The following is a 26292-nucleotide window of genomic DNA, read 5'->3' on the forward strand; positions in this document are numbered from 1 at the left end:
TATAATTCAAGAAGCATTTGTAGAAAACCTAATATTCACCAGGTATTGCACTAAGCCCAAGAACCTACACCAAGAGCAGTATTCTTGTCACCCCTGTCTTCTGGGGGCCACAACATAGTGAGAAATATAAACACAAACCAATAATGACACTTTGAATAGGTGAAGTGATGCTAGATGCCATAGCAAACCAACCCCCCCCATCTGTTCTTAATACAACAGCTGTTTATTTCTTGCTCACGTAACAATATGATACAGGCACTTCCAGTTTGTTGGCTGTTCTCTGCCAAAGGGTGACTCAGAGACCTACGTACATCCATTCCATCTCATGGCTTCAGCATCTTCAACATTTGGTTATCAAAGTTACACTGAGAACACACATATTGCCAGTAACAGGAATGAAAAAATGATTATCACCACAGACCCTACAAGCATCAAACAGATAATAAATGAACATTATGAAAAACTTTATGCCGACTAATTTTACAACTTAGATGAAATGAACAAATTCTGGAAAAATACACCTTACCAATTCCGGGGCAAAATGAAATTAAAAAAATATATGAATATCCCTATAGCTATTAACTATATTGAACTGATTTAAAACCTTCCCACAAACAAAATTCCAGGCCCTGATGGTTTTGCTGGTGAATTCTATCAAATGTTTAAAGAAGAAATAATGCTAGTCTTCCACAAACTTGTAGAAAACAGAGGAGGGAATACTTCCTAATTCATTTTATGAGTATTCATTTTAATACTAAAATTAAATAAAGACATTATAACAAAAGAAAATCATAAAAATTTCCCTGGGCATCATCTCCATTCCAGCCAGCTATGAGGGGAAAGGAGTATAGATGATTTCATATGAAGTTGTTTTATGGGCCAGGCCTGTATACGGAATACACTATATCCACTCACATTCCATTAGATAGGACTCAGTAATGTAGCTATACCTAATGGCAAAAGAAGTAGGGAAATTAAGTCTAAGCCATGTGTCCTCAAGAAGAAATGAAACTAAATCTGGTGATGCTAACAATACAGTGTGACAAATGTTGTAAAGGAAACACATACAGAGTGTTGGTGAAGCATAAAGAAAAGGCTGTGACTGGGAACACGAATGAATGAATGAGCCAGCAGTTAGCTAATGATATAAATAGGCTCCCTAAAAATTGCCCCTGCTTAGTTCCAGATGAAGTAGTAACTGTACCAATGGGAATAATGATTTACAAATCACTAATGGGCCCTGTTTCAGTGTTGACTTGTGGCTAAAACACTGGGTATGCATTTGCTTTCTGTGGGACTTGGCAGCTAGCCTGGCCTAGAATTAAATGTAGCAGTTCTACGTTAAGTTGGTGGTATTCTTCTGCAGGCATTTAGCCTGCCGCCCCCCAAATTCGCTTCCCTTTTTGTTTCTTTGAGAGCCTGGGGTGCGTAGGGGTAAGTCCAGAAATCCATCCTGGTTGAATTTTATGACAAACACTGTGTGGTCTCCCTGCATACATAAAAAAGATGGTAAAATTGTTTTAAAAGATAGGAAAGTTGTCTCATTTAAATATAGGCCACATGCCTGCCCTGCTTGTTAAACTCTGCCGTTTTCTGTAGATCTGTTTTTCCTTATTTGCACTCCCCATCCTACTAGTTTTCTTGCTTCATCTCCTGACCCACCACAAAATGCCCTATTTCCTTCTGAAAAGCTGAAGGAAAGGTAGGCTGTTGAGGTTTCTGAGCATGGTTCAAATCCAATTGTCATTCTGAAAGGGTTTCCTCCAACAGCACCATTTGCAGAGGAGGGATGTTACCATTATAAAGCAACCTGAAGAACCTGGCTGTTGAACTGAAATGGAGTGCAATGACATTTCCCTTGTCCTCACCCCTCCTTTATAATTTCTTCAGTCACCTGACTGCATCTGCAAGCATAATGAGTGAGGATTTCCTCCTGGTCTTCCCATCCACCACCACCACTACCCTGAATCTCTAGGTCACACGGCTTCCCTGAGACCTGGCAGCCACTCCAACTATAGAGAAGAATCACAGAGGGTCTTTATAAAGCACTCCGAGGAACCCTGTGTGGTGGCAGAAAAATGTCCTTCCAGCCACCAGTTACGTCTCATCCTGGTGCTGAGTCTGCCTCCATAAAATACCCTATGTTCAAAACCAACACCTTAGCATTGAACTTGTATTTTCATTATTCCTAATGTATACTAGGTTCCTTTCTACACCTAAATTTTAAGTTCCTCGGGGCAAATCATGTCTAATGCTGCTTTGGCACTTCCACAGCTCTGCACAAAGATTTGCACATAATAGAGTCTCAATAAATATACAGTGATTTGATTTAGGTTAACCAAGGGTAAACATACATAACTATATTTATATACATTTATATGTAAATATATATTATATAATATATAAATTATATATACATATAAATATATAATATATAAATATATATACATAAACTACACACAAGGTAAATATCTCTGTGAAAAATAATACTTATGTAAGCCTACTGTATCATTAAACCTGCCTTTGAATGGTGTTTCTTATTTCATTATATGGATTGGGACTGATAATGAGAAGATGTAGAGGAAAACAGTATTGAAAAGGGGTGAGCCACTGAGATATCGGCACCCACACGAAAGAAAGGCAATAGCAAAGAAATGACACCTGGGACTTCAGAAGCTAGAAGAAGTTTTATAGCTTCTGCCCAAGTCTTCATGGCTATTTTCTCTTGGAACCCAACCATCATGCTGTGATAAAAGCTCCAGCAAAAGGGTCCTATGGAGAAGAACCAAGACTCTGGTTGACAGCCCTGGCTAAGCACCAACTTGCTCATGGGAGTGAGCCACTTCAGAAGCATATCTTCTGATCTCAATCAGGCCAACCTAGATGGCACTATGTAGGTCAGAGACAAGCTAGCCTCAGTGAGCCCAGCCCAAATGACTGACTTGTGGGTAAAAATAAGTGATTGTTGTTTTAAGCCACTAGGAATTGGGGAAAGCTATTATTATACAGCAAATACATAACTATAATATATGTGTAGAAATCAACCTTGCCTCTCCTCACACAATTTACACACATACCACTGACACTACACAGGAATTTCTGCTAATGTAATTATTCTGGCTGTGTGTGTGTGTGTATGTGTGTGTGTATCAGCACTGTGCCATGGATTCCCACTGTATATCAGATATGATAAGCAAGCCTTCTGAAGACTGCCATAAGGAACCCATGTGGAGTGGGTTTCAGTCCCAAGATTCTGTGCATGCTAATATATTAATTGGATGATATAATCAATGCCTCAATGTGGTACCTAAATGACTCATTCCTGTTAAAAGGCTGGGCTTCTTAAAAAGTCAAGCTAATGAGAATGTCGGGCACAGTAGAATCTGTAGAGAAGATGTAGTTCATTGAGAAATTTCCAATTTCAGGGCATGAGCAGCTTTCTTTTGGATCTATACTTAAAGCTGACTCTAGACCCTAGATTATAAGCCAAATAATCTATCCTGCAGCTAAATATTAACCTCCCTTACCTTATACTCAGGGGAAGACTGAGATTTCCTAATGATAAGGAGATAGGGCAGAAGGATGGGGCAATGAGGGTAACAGATATTCATATTTATTTCTCCTTTAGACCAATGCTTCTGGAACTTTAATGTACATACAAATCACCTGAGAATATTGTTAAAATGCACACTCTGACTCATTTGGTCTGAGATGGAGCCTAAGCTTTTATATTTGTAATGAAATCCTGGTTTGTGGTCAATGCTGCTATTCTATGGACCACACCTTAAACAATAAAAATTTGGCCACCAGTGTTAGTAGTAAGACTTCAGTACCTCCTGTAATTCTTGTGAAGCCTAAGCCTGGCAAAATAGTATCATCAGCTCATCACCATCATTTCCATTGGCACCACCATCACCTCTATGAGCACTACCATCTCCCTCACCACCATCACCACCACTTCCGATACCACTGCATCCATCACCTCCACTACCACGATCTCCATCAGAACTATTTATTGCTAGCATCACTACCATCTCTTGCACCTCAATACTGCCCATTATAGACTATCAGAATTACACAAATGCCAGATCATATACTATCCAAATAGAGTCTTCCTGGGCATCCAAGAGATGATTCAACCAACAGATAAGGGCACTGAAATCAAAGACTGTAATCTCCAACCAAACAATAACCATGATACGAACTGAAGATTGGTAGTTCATCAGGCACAGTCATAACAGCAGGAAATACCAGCACCTCCTGAAATGTGGAGGTCCATCTGATCAAAGCAGCTCAAACACAGTAGATCCAAGAACAAGACAAATCCTAATGAAAATAACATGGTTGTCATGACACATTTACCAAAATAGCCACCTCCATGTAGCACATTTTGGACTTGCAGAAGAGTTTGTATATTTGGAAGGGCAAAAAAAATGTAAGTAGGTGGACTTAGCTTACAGCTGAAATAGGTACCTCCTGTGTTACATAAAATTAAAAACAGAAAACTGGGGTCTCTATCCTAATCATTCTTTCTTCCCTAAGAGGTCCCTAGGATGAGCTGCCAAGTGTGCTTAATGTCTGTGTCCACCCAACTCTAATCCCTGGTGAATATAATTTTCATTCTAGAAATGAGAAATCTGCCCAAGCAGTAGCAGCATAAAGTTCAAAAACATCTGTACGGCTAGGTAAAGATGATCTGTATACATGATGTGGGCAGCGGTGATTTCCTCTACACTAAGCTTCCGAAACGAGAGAAGCTGGGAAGGCAGCAACCCAGCTCAGCCGATGTGAACCTTCTGGGGTTTCATAAGTGATTACTACCAAGTTCTCTAATTGCTTGTGTGTTTTATTAAGTAGATCCCATTTGAGTCTAAAATCACATGCGATGTTTAAATGTTATTTCTGTGAACTATACAAAACTATAATTTTCCAGTAAAGAAAAAAAAAGATGCTGTCAAATAAGAAGAGATATGAAATGAGATTGTTTTCCTTATTTGTGAGACAGATGTTATTTTTGGCTCTTCTGTATAATGCATTCCATATTATAGTTTCTTTCTGACCAAACACTAGGAATAGCACATGCTTGCACACAGTGAACCAAAACTATTATCAGGAAAACTTTTTATTAACACTGACAACTTTTCAGGTCCCCAGTGCAGAAACCTCAAGCTGTCGGCTGCAAACAGAGCCCATTATGCCAAGGTAGGATTTTTTTCATCCATCTGACATATTCCTCCAACAGAAATAAAGCTGTACATTTCCTTCAGAATCTGCCCCTGAGGGTTGGTTGGCAAATGATTTTTTTTCTCTTATCTTTCCTGTGAAGCTCTTGTTATCTTATGCTGACAGATTTCATAAGATTTTTATCATTTTTTTTAGAAAAATGTGAAAGGGGAAGATAGTAAGGATGGCATAAACTTACACAGATAAAAGAATCCATCATACCAAATGGGTATTTTACTTGTATTCATCCCCAAAAAGTTTGGTGCTGTACAAATATCAGCTGAAACTAATTAGCCTCAGGATAAAAATCTCAATACTGAACTGGGATGACAAGAATGCAACCAGAAATGAATAAAATGTACTGGTTGGAAGTAGACGGAGGTTTTGCCAACTAATGTGTGCAGAGGGAGAAACAAATGGTTATTATTAGGCTGATTTAATTTTCAGTTGGAGGTTCTTCTTCATGATGGAGAAGCTGATGTTCATTTAAATAATTTGACCTCACCCCAATTGCTAACACTTTCTGGGCTTGCCAAGGTATTTATTTTGCAGTTTTTAAAGATGGTGTCTGCCCTTCAGCAGCCTGGGGGCACCACCAGCTAAGATAAAGAACAAACAAATATTACTTAAAGACACAAGAGCCTGTATACATGGAATATACAGACAAACTCTATAGTCTGTTCTTCACTGTTGCTGACATTGGTGTAAGGAAGAGTTTACACTTGTGGCACATGGGAGTTAGAGGAGACACATGCTTCTCTGTTTCAAAGAAAAATGTGTGTCAAGGTGACTGGGTTAAGCATCTGCATTGGCTCAAGTCAGGATCTTGGGGTCCTGGGATTAAGTCCCTCATTAAGCTCCCTGCTCACTGGGGAGTCTGCTTCTCCCTCTGCCCCTCCCCCTACCCGTGGTCTCTCTTTCTCAAATAAATAAATTAAATCTTTAAAAGAAAAAAAGAAAAATGTGTGAAAGTTTGGGGAGATTTCTGGGACCACATCTGGGTCCCTCTTTCCCAGAGGTAAAGTGGAGGTGGTAAGAACTCGATAGGAAGACATTCTCTCCCAAATTTACTGGGAGCATGGTTAATAGTCATGGGAATTAGTCAAGAGTCAAGATTATTTCCCTTCAGTCCCCCTACACCTTGGAGTCCAACACCCAGCCCCTTCCAGCACAAGAGTGGTCACCCTAGAGCAGGGTAGAGTAGGGTTACTGACCTCCTCCCAAAAAAACCCTGGTAGGAGTGGAATCTCTGTGTTCTGCCAGGATGTTAGGGAGGCTCTTTCATTTTGAGGAGGCCAGTCTGCCCCACTGTAGGTCAGGCCCATCCATTGCCCTCAGCCTACTCAAGAGGTCATTTACAGCTTCAGTAGACAGTTCTCAAACATACCAAAGGCTTCCTCCCTCAAATACATGTATCTTTCTTTCCTTTTTTTTTTTTTTTTTAATTTATGATAGGCACACAGTGAGAGAGAGAGGCAGAGACACAGGCAGAGGGAGAAGCAGGCTCCATGCACCGGGAGCCCGATGTGGGATTCGATCCCGGGTCTCCAGGATCGCGCCCTGGGCCAAAGGCAGGCTCTAAACCGCTGCGCCACCCAGGGATCCCCTGTATCTTTCTTTACATGTATAATGTATATAATTTTCTCTGGACTCCAGAGCATGCTTAGCCCCTGCAACCAACGAGGCACAAAAGTTGGTGAAGAAACACCTCAGCTTTCCAGTTCATTGGTGAGACAGTTATTAGTTATATGCCACTCACCCTCTCAGAAGGTCTGCTATAGGATTAGCTGCCCACAGAAGTGATGTACCCATTAGTATCTCTTTGAGTTGCTTTCCTCCATTTTTTTGGTCTCTGTTCCCACATCATTATCCTCTTGGGTAAACTAACCTTGCAGTAAACTAATATTCGTACCTTGTAGTAAACTAACATCCAAATCCCCGTTTCAGAATCTGTTTTTGGAGGGGAATATGAACCAAGACACCTGTCTACGCAACTCCATGTTATTTAAAGCTACTCAGGGTGAAAGTGTGGTATCCAACTCACACTCAACCACATAGTAAAATATCTCACAAATAACAGCAGCATCATGGCCTCTGAAGATCTGAGAGGACACCTCTAGGCATAATGCTGACTTCCAAGGATTGGAAGCATGTATTCCTAAAACAAGTATTTACTGAGGGCATTGTAAATTGGCCTACACCACTTTGTATGCACAACTATTAGATTATTTTTGGTAGCTTTCAATAGGAAAAGGAGAATTAGCTGTTCTCCCAATCTTTCTAACACGTTTTGTGAACTAAAAGCTCAGACCAAATTCAACCACACACATAGACATAGACATTTATTTGCAACCAGGCAGAAAACAGCCAAACAACCTGTTCTGTAAGCTCAAAGATTTCTGTCCTTTTCAGAGCACTGCCCACACCTGGCAAGAAACATTCACCTCAGATTAACAGGATGACATAGTTAACTTCTATTGGAGTGAGGCAGCCAAGAACCCAGGAACCAGAGGCTGGACACAGAAGTCTACAGGAGAACATAATTAAGGTGTACTGAGACTGGCTCACTGAGGCTCCCACCTACTGATTAGCGCCAATTGTACACATCTCTTCCCAATCTCCTGTTCAACGGCATCATGCTGGTACTGGGACCATGGTGGGAGTATTTACACCATAATATCAGCAAACACTATACATTTCCCCAAATAGCCTGTTTAACATTTACCAGTACACCAATGACACCATCCATGAGACCTTACTAATTTCTCAGAGCCTATTTAGACAAGAATAGGAAATACCTGGAAAAAAGTTTACATCCAGCCACTTATCTTGAATACCACTACCTTTATTAACATTCATTATGCAATTAGTAATGTTTCTAATATTGACAGAAAATGGCTTATTGAAGATATCTTTGAAGCATGACTTTTCTGATTAAATACAAGCTGACTACTCCTGAGGTATATATTCCTGATTAGATCAACAGATCATCTCTAGATTGTAGCTTAAAGCAACATTGAAATAATACCATACTACTGATGATGAAATAGTTGAAAGTAAGTTTTAGACATCATACTAGGGGGCTTATTATGTGCCAGGTCCTTAGCAAAGCAAAGCCCCCAAACCTCAACCTAGAAACTTCCTGAGAAGTCATTCATCCAACAAATATGTTTTGAGGAATTACTATTAGTATCTATAGAAAGTGCTGTGGGAAATCCAAAGATGAGAAAACAAAGGGTCCTGTCCTGTTAATATTTATTTCCTGTGAGGGACTTATAAAGTCCCATAAGAATAATGACACACCCAACCCAACCCCCACAAAAACTCCTCTAATCCATATGCTAGAGGCTGTGGTATAAGAACAGAGTGCAGAGGGAGTTGGGCTCCAAAGGCAGCTCTACCCCCATGGAGTTCAAAGAACAAAGCAGATCATGGTGAACAGTGGGAAGGAAATGATGGGTGGGAAGAGAGAGTGGTAGCTGAAGAGGAGCTATCACTAGGTTAATGAAGATTATGAAGTGGCTTATGAATTATACGATCTGAAGACTTAAACCCTCAGGTCAAACATAAGTTCCAACATTGCTTTCCCCAAGTTCTTCAAATTGCTACCTTCAAATCAAGAAAAGCATCAGATGCGATGAGTAGGGTTGGGGGACAGGGCTTCCAGATGGTCTAAGTGAGCAGGCATATTGGCCTACAGTTCCATGTAAAGGGAAGACATATGTAAAATGCAGAGACATCAAATTTGGGGGATTTTGAGAACACTAGGTAGGAGAATGTCTTGCATTTTGAGTTCTGGTCTGTTACTGAATAGCTTTACAACCTTGGGCAAGTCATTAAAATTATATGGATCTCAGGTTCTTTATTTATGAAATGGGTAGATTGGACTTTGTCAGTTCTCACTCAGATACCTATTCTTCCCATTTTCCATGCCAGAGGAACTCCTCTTTACTTCTGGGAGGCAATGTACCCAGGTGAAGTACTGGTGACTTCCCTGAGCAGCAGCCCCAGTCTAACTCTCTTGCTTCTGGACTTTTTAACTGGAATTCAGCAAAGCCTTACTTGGTGAAGCCACTGCATTTATGCTTCTGTTACAGATAACCAAATGCAAACCCAATTCTTGCAGCTTGCATCAGTAATTCTAAGAGAATATACCTCTATAGGAGCAACACATCAGATTGGGGATGGGGTCTGCCAACATTCTTACTGTTTTAATCACAGATATTATGAAAAGTAAAGTGAAACAAAAACCATTTAATTGATAGGAATAGGGCAGCCCCAGTGGCCTAGTGGTTTAGTGCTGCCTTTGGCCAGGGGTGTGATCCTGGGGACCCAGGATCGAGTCCCGCATAGGGCTCCCTGCATGGAGCCTGCTTCTCCTTCTGCCTGTGTCTCTGCCTCTCTCTCTGTGCCTGTCATGAGTAAATAAATAAAAAATATTTTAAAAAATAATAATTGATAAGAATATTCAAGAGATGAAAATAAAAAAGCTCTCTGTGGGGAGCATGGGTTTAAAGTGGTTAAAGACAGGGCAGCCCAGTGGCTCAGCAGTTTAGCACCGCCTTCGGCCCACAGTGTGATCCTGGAGACCAAGTCCAATGTCAGGCTCTCTGAATGAAGCTTGCTTCTCCCTCTGCCTGTGTCTCTGCCTCTCTGTGCATCTTATGAATGGAATGGAATGGAATGGAATGGAATGGAATGGAATGGAATGGAATGGAATGGAATGGAGTTAAGGACAGTGAATATGAAGATATCTCAGATTCCTTTTAGATCCAGGAATTCTACATTCAAATCATTTTGTCTAATTAGTTATTGGCCTCTTGGATACAATAGAAATATAAAATCACGATACATAGGATTAATAAGCTGGATGGAGAAGGAAGTGATTAGAATTTAGGGTATCATCCTAGCTCAGTGGGATCCAAAGTAGAAAGCACAACATATTTCAGTGGAGCTGCAAAGGGCTGGGAATGTGGCAACATGCAACAGTGACTTTTGCAAATTTTCCAAGGACCAGCCATTTTTTAGCATAAAGTGCAAGTGAGAAATAAGGTATATAGGATCAAAAGAAAAGCAGCAGTGCCAACCTCACCTAAACTGTTTAGCCACATGAGCAGGGCTTCAGAGATTCTAAAGTAATTGCAATTCCTCTCTCAGACTTCACTCACAAAAAAAGGATTTCTTCCCCAAGAAAGAAACCATGGGTTTATAAGTACCAGATTTTCGACAGTATATTCAGCAATCATTCAGATAGCTAGGATTTCACACAATCCCTTGTGTGTACAATTTTAGAGGCTACATTCAAATTTCCTAACATGTCATCCATACCTAGTTTCATTTTTCTAACTTCAGCATATTTATGCAGGCATTTATATATATTTTTTTAATTTTTAGTACCTAGCTTCTTTTTTTTATTTTTATTTTTTTAGTACCTAGCTTCTTAATTTCAAGGATTAGTTCATTTTTTCTCATTTTTCTTAGTAAGTACAATTATGTTAACAAATATTTCTCTGAGTACTTCTTGTCCATAACAATGCCTTTAATGCACTGTACTTTTATTATACTGCATTTCTAAATAGTTTTTTATTTCTTCTTTAATGCAGATGTTACAAAGATCTGCCTTTTTTTCTTCAAGGAGTACAATTTTCAATTTTAAGAAGTATAGTTAGTTTTTCATTTGAGGGAGGTGGTTTTGTTTTGTTTTTTCCTTCTCAGTTTCTAATTTAAATGTATCATGGTTAATGTGGCCTATGTGATTTCAATTTAATTTGTAAACATTTTCTAATACATGATCAATTTTTTTGACTGCTTAATGTGCTTTTGAAAAAAATGAATGCTGTTCACTGGCTACATGCATATGTAAAATTTGTTCTAATCAAATCTTTTACATCTTTTTTTTTTTTTTAATTTTTTTAATTTATTTATTTATGATAGTCACAGAGAGAGAGAGAGAGGCAGAGACACAGGCAGAGGGAGAAGCAGGCTCCATGCACCCACCGGGAGCCCGATGTGGGACTCGATCCCGGGTCTCCAGGATCACGCCCCGGGCCAAAGGCAGGCGCCAAACCGCTGCGCCACCCAGGGATCCCAAATCTTTTACATCTTTATGTTTAGCATATTTGATTTATGGATTTCCAAAAATCATGAAAGTCCATTGTGATTGTGGATCTACTTATCCTGATATTTCCTATTTCCTTTTGCTTTATATATTTAAGAACTACGCTGTCAGGATTATAAAGGTTTGCTTGATAACTTTTATTATCCTGAAGTGCTCTTCAGTCATTTTAATAATACCTACCTCGAATTTTCTTCTGTCTGATATTAGTATTGCCAGTATTCTCCTTAGCATTTTCCTTTTACATTTTTTCTCAATCATTTCATTTCAACCTTTGTGTATCTTCAGCCTGCTTGTGGGAGACAGTAAGACATGTTGTTCTGTGCAGTGTGACCTCTAGCCTGTCTTCTGTGATCTGGATGAGGAACAGAGTATGCTATCCCTTTCAGGGCAGGCCTTAGTCATCTCCTGATGTAGGGGTTCATTATTTCACCTGGGTGTCAGCCACCAAAGGCTCCACCCAACTTCTCTTCACTGATCTTTCCTGCCTAAGGGAACAGACATATTGGTTGCTCTTTGCCTGGAAATGGTAGAGGCAGAAGACGGGGAGAGTGCAGATGGTCAACAGACCTGACTGCTTCTACTACAGAATGCCAATTAATCACTCTATCAGTTGCCACAGGGAAGTTCTTACCACACCTCTGAAAGTTACCAATCTTTTGGTTAGACACATCCTTGGGGCCATACCCACCTTTGCAAGAGTTTGCTCCTGCGTGGGTTTTGGACTGTGATTTCACTCTTCAAACTGATTACAACTATCTTCCAGCTTTCTGAAATTCATCAAATGATTTTGGCCAACTGTTTGGAGGAATAATTTTAAACAGAAGATTTTTGCCATTTCTGGGGATTTTTTGTGGGAGGGAAGGCTACAAGGATTTCCATAATACTTGTTCTGTATTTTCCATTATTTCTTTAGGCCAAATTATCAAAAATAGGACTCTGAGGCAAAGCATATGAAAATTTTTAGGAATCCTGTTAATATTGCCAAATTGCCTTCTATAAGAACTATAATAATTTATACCACCAATAGCAGTTCCTTCATTCAAAATTTTGCTCATTATTCAGAAGAAAAAGATAAGTTTCAATCAAGTAGCATGACAGTTAAAGTTTTTTCAAATAGTTTTATAAAAGTATAATCGACATACAATAAGCCACACATATTTAAAGTATATAATTTAAGAAGTTTGACATATATATACACATATGTAGAGATCTGTGAAACCACCACAATTAAGAGAGTAAACATATCCAACAATGCCCTAAGTTTCCTAATATTCCTTAGCAATCCCTTTTTCCTACTCCTGCCTGCCACACTCTCCCATCCCCAGGTAAACACTGATCTGACTTCTATCAATCATCATTGATTAACTTACATTTTCTAGAATCATACATACACACACACACACACACACACACGCCTTTTTCTCTTGTCTTTCACTCAGAATAATTATTTTGAGATTCATCCGTATTACTTTATGTGTCAATAGTTTACCCCTCTATATATCCTTTTGAAGTTGCTCTACAGCTCACTGATATTCTGCTTATTTTTTTAAATTTTTCCTGTATTTTATTTTTGACAATTTCTATTGTTAGGTCTTCAACTGTACTAATCTTTTCCTCTGCAATGTCTAATATGTTATTAATCCCATCCAATGTATTTGTCATCTCATACATTGTAGCTTTAACATATAGAAGCCTGATTTGATTTTCTTTAAGATCTCTTCCATATCTCCATTTTACTTTTGTATATATGGAATATAGTTATAATAATTGTTTTGAACGCCCTTATCTGAAAATTCCAACACCTGTGTTGATTCCAAGTCAGCTTGATCACTTTTTGCCTCTTTATGGTTTGTATTTTCCTACTTTTTTACATGCTTGGTAATTTTTTATTGGATTCCACTTGTGAATTTTACTTTGTTTAGAGTTGGATATTTTTATATTCTTACAAATATTTTTGAGCTTTATTCAAGGATACAACTAAAGCTCAAGGAAACAATTTGGTCTTTTTATTCTTGCTTGCAACATGTTAGGCTGAACCAGAGCAGTGTTTAACCTAGGGTTAATTATTTCCTACCAATGAAACAAGATTTATTCTGAGTATTCTACCCACTGCTACACGAACTCCAGTCTCCCGTGTGAGCACCAGAGATTATTTCTTCTAATGCTCTTGTCTAGTTCTTTCTGGTCTCAGTTTCTTCATATGTATGAGCTAGTATCTACTGTTCTTTTATATATTATATCTTTGTTCATTTTAGGTGGAAAGGTAAATCCGATCCCTTTTAATCCATCTTGACAGAAACAAAACTAAACTTTTTTTTAGGGTGAGAAGGCTTTTTTCAAATAATGTCACTATTTAACACAGATACAAAGCAAAGCTCTTGTGACCTAAAGTGAGGTAAAGGATTGATAGCCTGAGGAAACCTGCCTACACAACTTCTTCCTTGATGTTCTCAGAAGATAAAACTCTCTCCTGATCCTTAGAGCTTCACAAGGCCCAATTTAAAAACCACTAGCTCTGGCCAAACCCTTCCTTTTTATACTTGATAAAACTGACACCCAGAATAATTAAGTCACTTGCCTAAGGTCACATTGCTAAAACCTAGGTCACAGGATGAAATGACTGCACATAAGTAAAGACTTCAAAAATGTTAGCAATTATTACTATGTTTGCCCTTGTATTTTCGAATTTCTAAAAAAATGTATAATAGTGACCAGAGAAGAAAGACTATGGTGAGTTTAAGAAAGGATACAATTCAAAAGGGTCCTCTTGTAAATCAAGGTCATTTCCTAAAGCCCCATCTCCTAGGGAAGATTCTCAATGCAATTCAGCTCAGCTCATCAATCTCTGGCAAAGGGAAGACTCCTGAAGACTAGAACCCAGAACCTTGAATCACAAGAAAGTGTTCTGACCAATGTACCCCATCACCTCCTTTCCATTGGTAATATCCCAGAATCCACTGAAACCCTTCTTCTTTGTTATGCATCAAGTATTTTAAAAGAAATTATTGACCCAAAACAGTGTGTTTGTGGTTTTTGGCAAAATTCACTGTGAGTACAGAAATCTCAATCCCACGGTAAAAAAAAAAAAAAAAAAAAAGGACAGATTTCCATTTTGCCTTGAACATCATGCAATAGAGTATGGTGAGATGGTGTTTAGAAAGCAAGCTAGAAGGCAGAGAGTTCATCAAATAGGAATGAAAGCTTTAAGCCTCCATTGAAAACAACAAAACAGGAAAGGTATAGGTGCCAGGATCATCTAACTTAGACAATGACATACTGGATGAGTCTCGATTTGCCACTCAATGAATTTCAAATTCCTTGTCTTTAAATAATATTCATAGAACCTGTCACAGCTTGCTTCCCAAAGAATCTAGAAGCTATAAGTGGATTTAAAAACAATTTGTAAATCTCTTAGAGCTCCTTGGAGATAGGATGATATATAAATATGTGGTACTACTATAATGTTAACCATACTTAAATATAGTTAGCCATACTTAAGTATGCTAACCATACTTAAATATTTACAATATTACCATTGAGAGGGATTATCTGCAAAATTCTTAGCGTCTTCTCCAATTAATTTTCCAAATGACAGAGAAATTAATGGAGTCTTACTATATTGTAATCTTACTATAGCTCAGAAATTAAGACACATTTAGAATGTTTTTCGTATCGGTGAGAACTAAAAGAATTTCAACACAATATGACTAGTCCAACATCATATTACAGGCCTCAGAGACAGCACCAGTAAGGGGAGTCAAGTATCTTTCTTGAGGATACAATCTTGTAACTCTGCCCAATATTAACAAGTAGTTTGATTCATTTTGTGATATAATTGTTATTTTTGATACACATTTGTTTGCAAATTCAGTGTTCAGAAGATGGTTTATTTCACCTGAAATTCTGCCTTCAGTTTAGAATTACAAGATATCATTAGGTAGGTGGTGAGTTTATGATTTGAACTGCACGGCTGCTTTATGGCTGTACAGGTATGAATGAGCCCTGGAGAACTCTGCTGTGCAAAACCTGCTTCATCATGCATGGCTTTCCTATTCTTCTTTAATACTAGAAGAAAACTGTGAGTCAGGAGAAGGAATAAGGAAATATTAGGAAGCCAGGCAACAGAATTCCTATAAAGAATATGAAAATACAGATCATAATAGATCTGCTGTGGATTTTACATTCATGGATCTATATACAAAATGTTACATTTACCTACATAAACATATTACATTTACCCATAAAAAATATTTGATACATAAACATTATCTGTGTATGTTTATTGAGCCCCAATTATTAGGTATAATAGGAACTTCATAAATTATTCAAATAAACTAATAAAGATATACTTACTATAATAGCTATACACTGTGGCAATTAAACTATAACAAACTCCTAATTTTTATTAGGACGAAGAAAGACTGTTGTTAATTTTCATCCATTCAGAAATGGTCTGCCAATTTCAGAAGACTCCGAAAGAACCCATAACCTAGAGTCACAAGCATAATAACCATTAAGTGTGACCTAATCAGCATATATTAACTGGATTCCCTGTTACATGTACCAGAAACAATATAATTCTAAAAATCCTGTTCTTGAAAGAAGTACAACTTTCACTATTTGCAGATGATGTGATTCTATATTTAGAAAATCCTAAAGACTTCACCAAAAAAATTAGTATAACTGATAACATGAATTCAGTAAAGTCACAAGATACAAAATCAATACACAATATATACAATGAAATATTATACAGCCATAAAAGAATGACATTGTGCCATCTGAGACAATATGGATGAACCTAGAGGGTATTAGGCTAAGTAAACTAAATCAGACTGAGAAAGCTACCACTTAATTCCACTCATAAATGGGAAAAAAATGAATAAACAAACTGAAAGCTGAATCATAACTATAAATACGGAAACAAATTGATGATTGCCAGAGGGGAGGAGTGTAGTGGGTTAGGCAAAATGAGAGTAGAGAAATGGAAGATAGAGACTTCCAGTTAGGGAATAAGGAAACCACCAGAATAAAAAGCAGAACTTAAGGAATACAGTCAAAGATATTTAATAGTGACATAATGGGACAGATGGTAAACAGAGCATAGCATATAAACCTGTCAAATTACTAAATTGTACGCCTGAAACTAATGTAACATTATGTGTCAACTACACTAAAGTTAAAAAATTAAAGTTAAAGAAAGCATATAAATCAATATACTGAAATCTGTTACATTTTCATACACTAATAATGAAGTACTAGAAAGAGAAATTAAGTAAACATTCCCATTTACAATTACACCAAAAATAACAAAAAATACCTAGGAATAAACTTAACCAAGGAGTTAAAGACCTGTCCTCTGAAATCTACAAAATACTGATGAAAGTAACTAAAGACAACACAAACAAATGATAAGATGTTCATGCTGCTGAACTGGAAAGACAAATATTGTTAAAATCTTGTCTATACATCCAAATCAACCTACAGAATTAATGCAATCCCTATCAAAACACCAACAGCATTCTTCACAGAACCAGAACAAATCATCTTAAAATTTCTATGGATCCTCAAAACACCCCACAGAGCCAAAGCAATCTTGAAAAAGAACTGGATTGTATCACAATCCCAGATACAAAGAGAAACTACCAAGCTGTAGTAATCAAAACAGTATGGTACTGGCACAAAAACAGACACATAGATCAATGGAACAGAGTAGACAGCCCAGAAAGGAACCCATAAAAATATGGTTAATTCATCTTTGAAAAAGGAGGCAAGAATATGCAATGGGAAAAAGTCTCTTCAACAAATGGTGTTGGGAAAACTGGACAGCTCTGTGCAAAAATGAAACTGCACCACTTTCTTACCCCATATACAAAAATGAACTCAACATGGATTAAGGACCCAAATGTGAGACCTGAAACCATAAAAATTGTAGAAGACAGCATGAACAGTAATTTCTCTTAGCAACAAAGACTTTTAGATAAGTCTCCTGAAGCAAAGCAAACAAAAGCAAAAATAAACTATTGAGACTTCATCAAAATAAACAGCTTCTACACAGCAAAGGAAACCATCAGCAAAACCAAACAACCACCTACGGAATGGCAGAAGATATTTGCAAATGACTTATCTGATAAAAGGTTAGTATCTAAAATATATAAAGAACTTACACAACTCAACATCCAAAAAACAACTAACCCAATTAAAAATGGGCAGAAGACATGAGCAGACAGTTCTCCAAAGAAGACATCCAGGTGGCCAACAGACACAGGACAAGATCCTCAATATCTCTCATCATCAGTGAAATGCAAATCAAAGCCACAATGAGGTATTACCTCACACCTGTCAGAATGGCTAAAATCAACGACACAAGAAACAAGTGTTGGCGTGGGATGTAGAGATAAAAGAGCCCACGTGCACTGTTGGGAATGCAGTCTGGTAGTACAGCCACTGTGGAAAAGAGTATTGAAGCTCCTCACAAAATTAAAAATAGAATTGCCATATGATCCAGTAATTCCACTACTGGGTATTTACCCAAAGAATCCACAAACACTACATCAAAAAGAGAGCAGCATTACATACAATAGCCAAATTATGGAAGCAACCCAAGTGTCCACCAGTAGATGATGAATAAAGAACATGTGATACACACACACATACACACACACACAATGGAATACTCAACTGTGAGAAAAAAGGAAATCTTACCATTTGCAACAGCATGGATGGATCTAGAGAATATAATGTTGAGGGAGTTAAGTCAGAGAAAAACGAATACCATATTTCACTCATGTGAGGAATTTGCGAAACAAAGAGAACAAACAAAAAAAGAGACAAAAAAAACAGACTTTTAAATACAGAGAACTAGTGGTTGCCAGAGGGGAGGTGGGTGGGTGGGTTCTCAAAGAGGTGAAGGGGATTAAGAGTACACTAATTGTGATGAGCACTGAGTAACGTATGGAATCACTATATTGTACAACTGAAACTAATATAACACTCTACGTTAATTATACTGGAATTAAATTTTTTTTTTTTTAAATCCTGTTCCTGAAACTCAAGCAAAGGCTCCTGTGTTTGCCTTGCCCAGGCTGTTATAGGTAAACTCCACTTTCTAAGAACAGCTACCATGAAATGGGGGGGGGGGGGGGGGGGGGGGGATTTTTGTCTAAGAATCATAAGACCTGCTCTCCAGGCCCAGGTCTGTAACTAACAAGCCGAGGGCACTTGTTCTAGTTCCTTCTCTCCGTATCTTAACTGCTTAATCTGTAAAACTGCATAGTCGGGTTTAACAATCCATAAAGTCCCTTCAGGCTATGCATGAATTGACTTGGTTTTTGAATATACTCACACTCCGTCAAATCAGTAAGGTCAATAAAATACAAAATTAGGACCAAATGGCAAAAGGAAAAATATTCTAACAATAAGGGTTAACATAACCGCCAATTAAGTTTTTTATATTTGACTCTGAGCAATCACAGAAAAAAATCACAAATGTAGGCTCCACGACTTTTCATTTTTAGAAAGGGAGAAACTTTCGTTTTTTGAGGTACAACCTTCTGTGGTTATAATTCCTGCCATAGTTAAGAAGATAAACGGTGACCCAAGGTTCACAAGATCATCCGGCAAGCGAGGAACCTCTCCGGATAGTCTCCGTCTTTAGGTAAAAGATTAAACATCTGAACGGCATTGTTCTTCATAGGTAGTGAGGTGACACCGTGAGGCGACACCGTGAGGCGACACCGTGAGGCGACACCGTGAGGGGACTGGGTACCACACAATTGACGGAATCAGAACAGGGACGCGTTAAATGATTTTTCAGAGGCCACCCACCTCGCCACGAACAGCAGACAGATTAAGCCCTCAAGGGTCCCCGACCTGAGACCCGAGGCTGGTTTTAGGGTGACAGACGGCGACGGAGGGGCAGCAGGGCCACGTGCGCAGAGCTGAGCCGCGGTGCAGCGGACGCAGCCGCCACGCAGCGGCGCACTGGCGGCGCCCGGGGCACGTGACGGCCCCAGTCACTCCACACTAAGCTCAGGCTTAACCGGATGAGCACCTGTGACGTTCACTTCCGGCTCTGCGCACAAGACCCCGCCGGTGACGTACCCACGCGGCGGCAGGATCTGCACGTCTGCAAGATGGCGTCCGCCTTGTCGGAGTCTCTGGTGGGAGACCCTGTGGGTCCGGCTCCTGGGGACAGGGCGGTCCCCAACCATCCTCACACACAACCCACGCCTGTCATTTTGTTGCCCTGAGGACGTGCCTCCAGGGACGAAGTCACCCAACCAACGCCGACGGGGAACTACTAACAGTAAATGTTGACAACAATTTGTAAGAACGGATCCGTCAACTTCCGGGTCTCAGGCTCCTCAGAGACTCAATACTCCCGGGTCTTTCCTCTTTACCGCAGCGAGGGAAAAGTCTAAAAAAAAGTGTGATGGAACACAGCTTCCAGGGAAAACATGGCATTCAGGCACACTACCCTGAAGAACTTAAAAAAAAAAAAAATCTCAAAATACCTTCCCTATCAGTGTCCTCCTTACCCCACCCAAGTTGTACCTTACATTAGCCCCCAGGGTCACTATTTCTAGTAAGCATCCAAAATTCATCAATTACTTCTCCGGTATCTGGATAGAGTTTTAGGAACAAAAGGAAACTCAAGAAAAATGTGTGGCCGCTGGAATAGCAATTATTCCACAACTAGTCAATGTTAACTCTGGGAATATGAATTAGTTATCCCAGCTCCTAAATTGGGGCTTTTTTCTTTTCATTAGTATTTTTTAAACAAACTTTTATAAAGTGCAAAAGGCAAAAGGAAGCACACACAACCATACTCTGGCTCTGAAAATTTCTATATCCGAAGTGACACATATCCTTTTGGCCCACATTTCATTAGACAAAGCAAGTTCACTGGCCATGACAAATTTCCATGGGATGGATTATCCTTCCAGGGAAAAAATCATCAAAGGTTTGAGAACAGTAAGACAAGTCCTCCACAAAAACCCAGGATGAGCCTTGGTTTCACCCAGATTAGTTAAGGAGTTGGGACCCCAGAAGGTAAATAATCCAGTAAGAGGGAGGCAACCACAACTCCTTATTCCTCAACAAAAACTGCAGACACTCTGAAGATAGACACAACAGTGAGGAACACAGGGCAGAAGAGCTCTCTAAAAGCTCTTTGGAGAGAAAAATGCTTTTTCCATCCTAATTCAGGAACATACATACATGAGCCTCTGACACATGACCTAAAATTTTTCATACACACATATATTCAACCAGATGAGTGTAAGGCTGAGAATGAGACACATCACCATGATGGTGTCTGTGCTTGCTCTTCTCCAGTGTTCTAGATGCTAAAGCTGGAATGATCCTGTAAAAACAGAAAACTGGTCGTATTTGCCCGACTCTTCTTCAATTTTCCCATGCACAACTTTCTATTATGTATTTTTTTAAGATTTTATTTATTTATGATAGTCACAGAGAGAGAGAGAGAGAGAGGCAGAGACACAGGCAGAGGGAGAAGCAGGCTCCATGCACCGGGAGCCTGACGTGGGATTCGATCCCGGGTCTCCAGGATCGCGCCCTGGGCCAAAGGCAGGCGCCAAACCGCTGCGCCACCCAGGGATCCCACTTTCTATTATTTAAAACACATCAATGGCTTCCCATTGATTTTACTCTCAAGACTACAGTTCAAACTCTGGTTTGAACAATTCCATACTCTGATCCAGGCACATCTTTCTGTTCTTTAGGATTATCATACTACTTCCATCCAGAGAGCCATTCTACATATTGTTCCCAGTGTCTGGAATGTTCTTCTCTACCCTTTTCACCCCGGTAAAATGACAATCTTTTTTTTTTGGGGGGGGACAATCTTTTGATTATGGCTTATTGCCATTGCCTTCAGAACACGTTGACTTCCTTCACTAAGTCAATCTCTCTAGATTATTTATTCAACAAATATATTTTGAATACCTTTAAGTGCTGGGCATTTGTACCATAAAGGGTACAAAACAATGGATATGGCAGGGAGGAACAATAAACAATAAATAGAAGTCCTGTCAGGTATGATAAGTATTATGAACTACAAATAAACAGGATAAAGGGCAAAAGGAGAGGAGCACCATCTCAGATAAAGTGGTTGGAGAATACGTCTCTAGAGAGCAGATGCATAACAGAGCCGCCAATGAAGTGAAAGGACCAAACATTGCCATCTGGAAGAAAAAAGCTCCAGGTAGAAGGAACAACAGGGCAAAAGTCCTAAAGGCAGAGTGTTGGAGGAACAGCCATAGGTTTATCATTTATTTGCATACTATCTATCTTATCACTGATAGTTGCAATTTAAAACATTCATCTGGGGATCCCTGGGTGGTGCAGCGGTTTGGCGCCTGCCTTTGGCCCAGGGTGCGATCCCGGAGACCCAGGATCGAATCCCACATCGGGCTCCTGGTGTATGGAGCCTGCTTCTCCCTCTGCCTGTGTCTCTGCCTCTCTCTCTTTCTGTGACTATCATAAATAAATTTTAAAAAAAATTTAAAACATTCATCTGTATTATCTGATTAATGCTCATTGTTCTTCTAGATTGTTCCTTCTAATGGCATCAGGCCAGGAACTGGGTCCATTTTTTGCTCACCATTGAATGTTGAGTCTCCCATGTCCTGCCTGATGCCTAGCACATAACAGATCCTTGATAAACATCTATAGAGTGAAGAAATGATGACTAAATGAATGAATGATGAAACAGATCCCCAGATGACCACATATAGTAGGTGTTATCTGTGTGCCACCCACATACCTTTAGGACTTACCTATAAATGTCAAGAGCTATTTACCCCAAAATCTCTGCCCGTGAAATTTTCCTTCTGACCAAGATGGCATGTTTGGCCAATGAGTTTCAAGGAGTTAATGTCCCTAGAAATAGCCCTCTAGCAATGTCAATATAGTCAGATGATAAATATATCCCAGTGCCCTCATTCCTTGAATGGGATAACCCATAGGCAATGATTCTCAACCCTGGGAGATTGTGCCTCCAGGGAACATTGGCAATGTCTGCATTCATTTTGGGTTGTTACAATAGGCAGAGAGATGCAACTTGCATCCAGTGAGTCAAGGCTAGAGATGCTGCTAAACATCTAAAAACAAACAGGAGAGCCCTCTGCAAAAAAAAAAAAAAAAAAAAAAATATCCAGTCCTAAATGCCAACAGTGCTGATATGAGAAAGCCTGCTCCAAGGTGTCTATTCTATATGGTTTCCCAAGGTGTGCAGAAGAACCGAGCACTAATTGCTGGCAGTGGTAGCTGGTTTGATAACATACCATTTACTGGCTTCCTTCCCTTCCCTGTCTCACTTCCCTCATTTCCCTACTATATTTAATGAGATCACCTTCCAAGTAAACCACTTGCCTTCAAATTCTCATTTCAAGGTGTGCTTCTGGCCAAACCCAAACCACAAAACATCCATCAAACCTTATATTTCTCAGCAACCAGTCTCCCCTACTCTTCAGCTACGTAATAAAGCCATGGGGCTGGCCAAGGAAACTGGGAAGTAAGCAGGTGACACTGGCTTCTGAAAATGGCAGCATCTGGGCTGAATCTTCCAAGAAAATGCTACACCACCCGACAGGGGCTGGTTTGGGAAAAGAAGTTCTTCCCACTCATACCTCCACAGAGTCACAGTTTGGATAGTTACTTGGCTTAAGATGATGAGTAGGAGAAAGGACGCAGAGACAGGCAACAAAAGACATGGCGTAAATCTTGCCTCTATTGCTAACTGGATCCCTCCCCTAATTGAGTCCCTAATTTGTCTTGTACTCGGTTTTCCCATCTTAAAAGGACTTTATTGGGTTGGATGATCACTAAGGATTCTTTGAGCCCCCATATTTTACAATTTTAAGAAACTACCACATATACCATGTCCCCTCCACCATAACCCAAGAATTCTCTGCTCTGTTTAGAAGCTTGTTCCCCTCCAGCTGGCCCTCCCAGAACAGTGCTCCATGTTCCAGGCATCATGCACCCAGATTCTTGCAGTTCAGTTCAGCTCTTAAAAATTAACATGTCTCCAGGCTTCATTTCCTTGAGGCAAAACTAGGCACAAAAAGAGACTGCTCACTTTCTCAAGGTTGCAGAGTTGAAAAACTCAGTTTGGACGCTTGAACAACTGGACAACTACACCTAAGTGTCCACTGGTTATATACTGAGTGGGAAGTTTCAAGTGCAAATGGGGAGAAAAAATTAAACCCCTTCCTCCCAATTAACAGAAATAGGGAATGAAATGTTCTGGTTGAGAATGACCAAACACATGCTATATAAATGATCAGATTTTGAATAATTAGAAAACAAAAGCCCACATACTTTGAAGTTCATGATGAAGATACGCACATATTTTCTTAAAAATTCCAAAGGTGTCTGAATATGGCAGAAATACCAAGAGTGTTTGCCAGTGGTTTAGCTCCATGTCATTTACAGTCCCAGTTTTCAAAAGGTTTGTATTGTGTTCAGAAAAGCTGAGTATATAATTTCCTTAAGGCTGCAAGCATCAGTCAAGGCTATAGACCATAACAAAAGGAATTATTGCCACGTCTAATATGATGAGAAGAATTGCATATTTTGTTTTATTTTTTACAAAAATAAAGTTATTTAGTGAGTGGAAAACATCAGAGGTAAATGGTTTTATAAATAAGTTCCAAATACTTTATTGTATTCTAAAGCAACACACTCATTTAACTGTTTAAAATTTTAAAAGTAAATAAAACAGCATGAAAGTAAAATTAAAATTGACTCCAATTCCATACCTAGGGACCAACATTGTTTATGTTCCATGTACTTCCTACCAATTTTTTAGACATTTTATCATCAAAATGTTTATACTTTATTTTAATTTTTTTCTTTTAATTCCAGTATAGTTAACATAGAGTGTTATATTAGTTTCAGGTGTATGAGTCAACAATCCTATACATTATTCAGTGCTCATGATGATAAGTGTATTCTTAATCCCTTCACATATTTCTTTCACCCCCCTACCCACCTCCCCCCTGGAAACCATCAGTTTGTTCTCCATAGTTAAGAATCTGGTTTTTGGTTTCTTAAATTCCACATATGAGTGAAATCATATGGTATTTGTCTTTCTCTGACTTATTTCACTTAGCTTTACATTCTCTACACCCACCCATGTTTTGCAAATGGCAAGATTTTCTTCCCTTTTTTTGTGGCTGAGTATTCCACTGTGTGTGTACATGTATACTTATACACACACACATCTTCTTTATCTAGTCATCTACCAACTGACACTTGGGTTGCTTCCATAATTTGGCTATTGTAAATAATGCTGTAATAAGCACAGGGATGGATACATCTTTTTGATGTAGTGTTTGTGGATTCTTTGGGTAAATACCCAGTAGTGGAATTACTGGATCATATGGCAATTCTATTTTTAATTTTGTGAGGAGCCTCAATGCTATTTTCCGCCGTGGCTGCACCACCAGACTGCATTCCCACCAACAGTGCACATGGGTTCCTTTATCTCTACATTCACGCCAACACTTTTCTTGTGTTGTTGATTTTAGCCATCCTGACAGGTGTGAGGTAATACCTCATTGTGGCTTTGATTTGCATTTCACTGATGATGAGAGATATTGAGGATCTTGTCCTGTGTCTGTTGGCCACCTGGATGTCTTCTTTGGAGAACTGTCTGCTCATGTCTTCTGCCCATTTTTAATTGGGTTAGTTGTTTTTTGGATGTTGAGTTGTGTAAGTTCTTTATATATTTTAGGTACTAACCTTTTATCAGATAAGTCATTTGCAAATATCTTCTGCCATTCCGTAGGTGGTTGTTTGGTTTTGCTGATGGTTTCCTTTGCTGTGTAGAAGCTGTTTATTTTGATGAAGTCTCAATAGTTTATTTTTGCTTTTGTTTGCTTTGCTTCAGGAGACTTATCTAAAAGTCTTTGTTGCTATGACCAATGCCAGAGAAATTACTGTTCATGCTGTCTTCTACAATTTTTATGGTTTCAGGTCTCACATTTGGGTCCTTAATCCATGTTGAGTTCATTTTTGTATATGGGGTAAGAAAGTGGTGCAGTTTCATTTTTGCACAGAGCTGTCCAGTTTTCCCAACACCATTTGTTGAAGAGACTTTTTCCCATTGCATATTCTTGCCTCCTTTTTCAAAGATGAATTAACCATATTTTTATGGGTTCCTTTCTGGGCTATCTACTCTGTTCCATTGATCTATGTGTCTGTTTTTGTGCCAGTACCATACTGTTTTGATTACTACAGCTTGGTAGTTTCTCTTTGTATCTGGGATTGTGATACAATCCAGTTCTTTTTCAAGATTGCTTTGGCTCTGTGGGGTGTTTTGAGGATCCATAGAAGTTTTAAGATGATTTGTTCTGGTTCTGTGAAGAATGCTGTTGGTGTTTTGATAGGGATTGCATTAATTCTGTAGGTTGATTTGGATGTATAGACAAGATTTTAACAATATTTGTCTTTCCAGTTCCGCAGCATGAACATCTTATCATTTGTTTGTGTTGTCTTTAGTTACTTTCATCAGTGTTTTATAGATTTCAGAGGACAGGTCTTTCACTTCCTTGGTTAAGTTTACTCCTAGGTGTTTTTTGTTATTTTTGGTGTAATTGTAAATGGGAATGTTTACTTAACTTCTCTTTCTGTTACTTTATTATTAGTATATAGAAATGCAAAAGATTTCTGTATATTGACTTTGTATCCTACAACTTTATTGAATTCATTTATCAGTTCTAGTTTTTTGGTGGAATCATTAGGGTTTTCTATATACGGTGTCATGTCATCTGCAAATAGTGAGAGTTTTACTTCTTCCTTACTAATTAGGATACTTTTTCTTTTTCTTGTCTAATTCCTGTGGCTAAGACTTCTAGTATTATGTCGAATAAAAGTGGTGACAGTTACAGACCCTTGTCTTGTAACTTAGGGGAAAATCT

The 26292-nt window shown here is 38.9% G+C and overlaps 1 long non-coding RNA gene across 1 annotated transcript in view; it reads right to left on the reverse strand.

Annotated features, from left to right (window-relative positions):
- Positions 1-19359, reverse strand: part of LOC112652751 (uncharacterized) — a 116883-nt gene extending 97524 nt beyond the window's left edge. The window contains exon 1 of the long non-coding RNA XR_003131677.3: positions 19169-19359. This is a non-coding gene — a long non-coding RNA (uncharacterized LOC112652751). The remainder of the gene's footprint in view (positions 1-19168) is intronic.
- Between the last annotated feature and the right edge of the window lie 6933 nt (positions 19360-26292).

This window comes from Canis lupus, chromosome 4 (genome assembly GCF_003254725.2).
Source record: "Canis lupus dingo isolate Sandy chromosome 4, ASM325472v2, whole genome shotgun sequence".
NCBI lineage: Eukaryota > Metazoa > Chordata > Mammalia > Carnivora > Canidae > Canis > Canis lupus.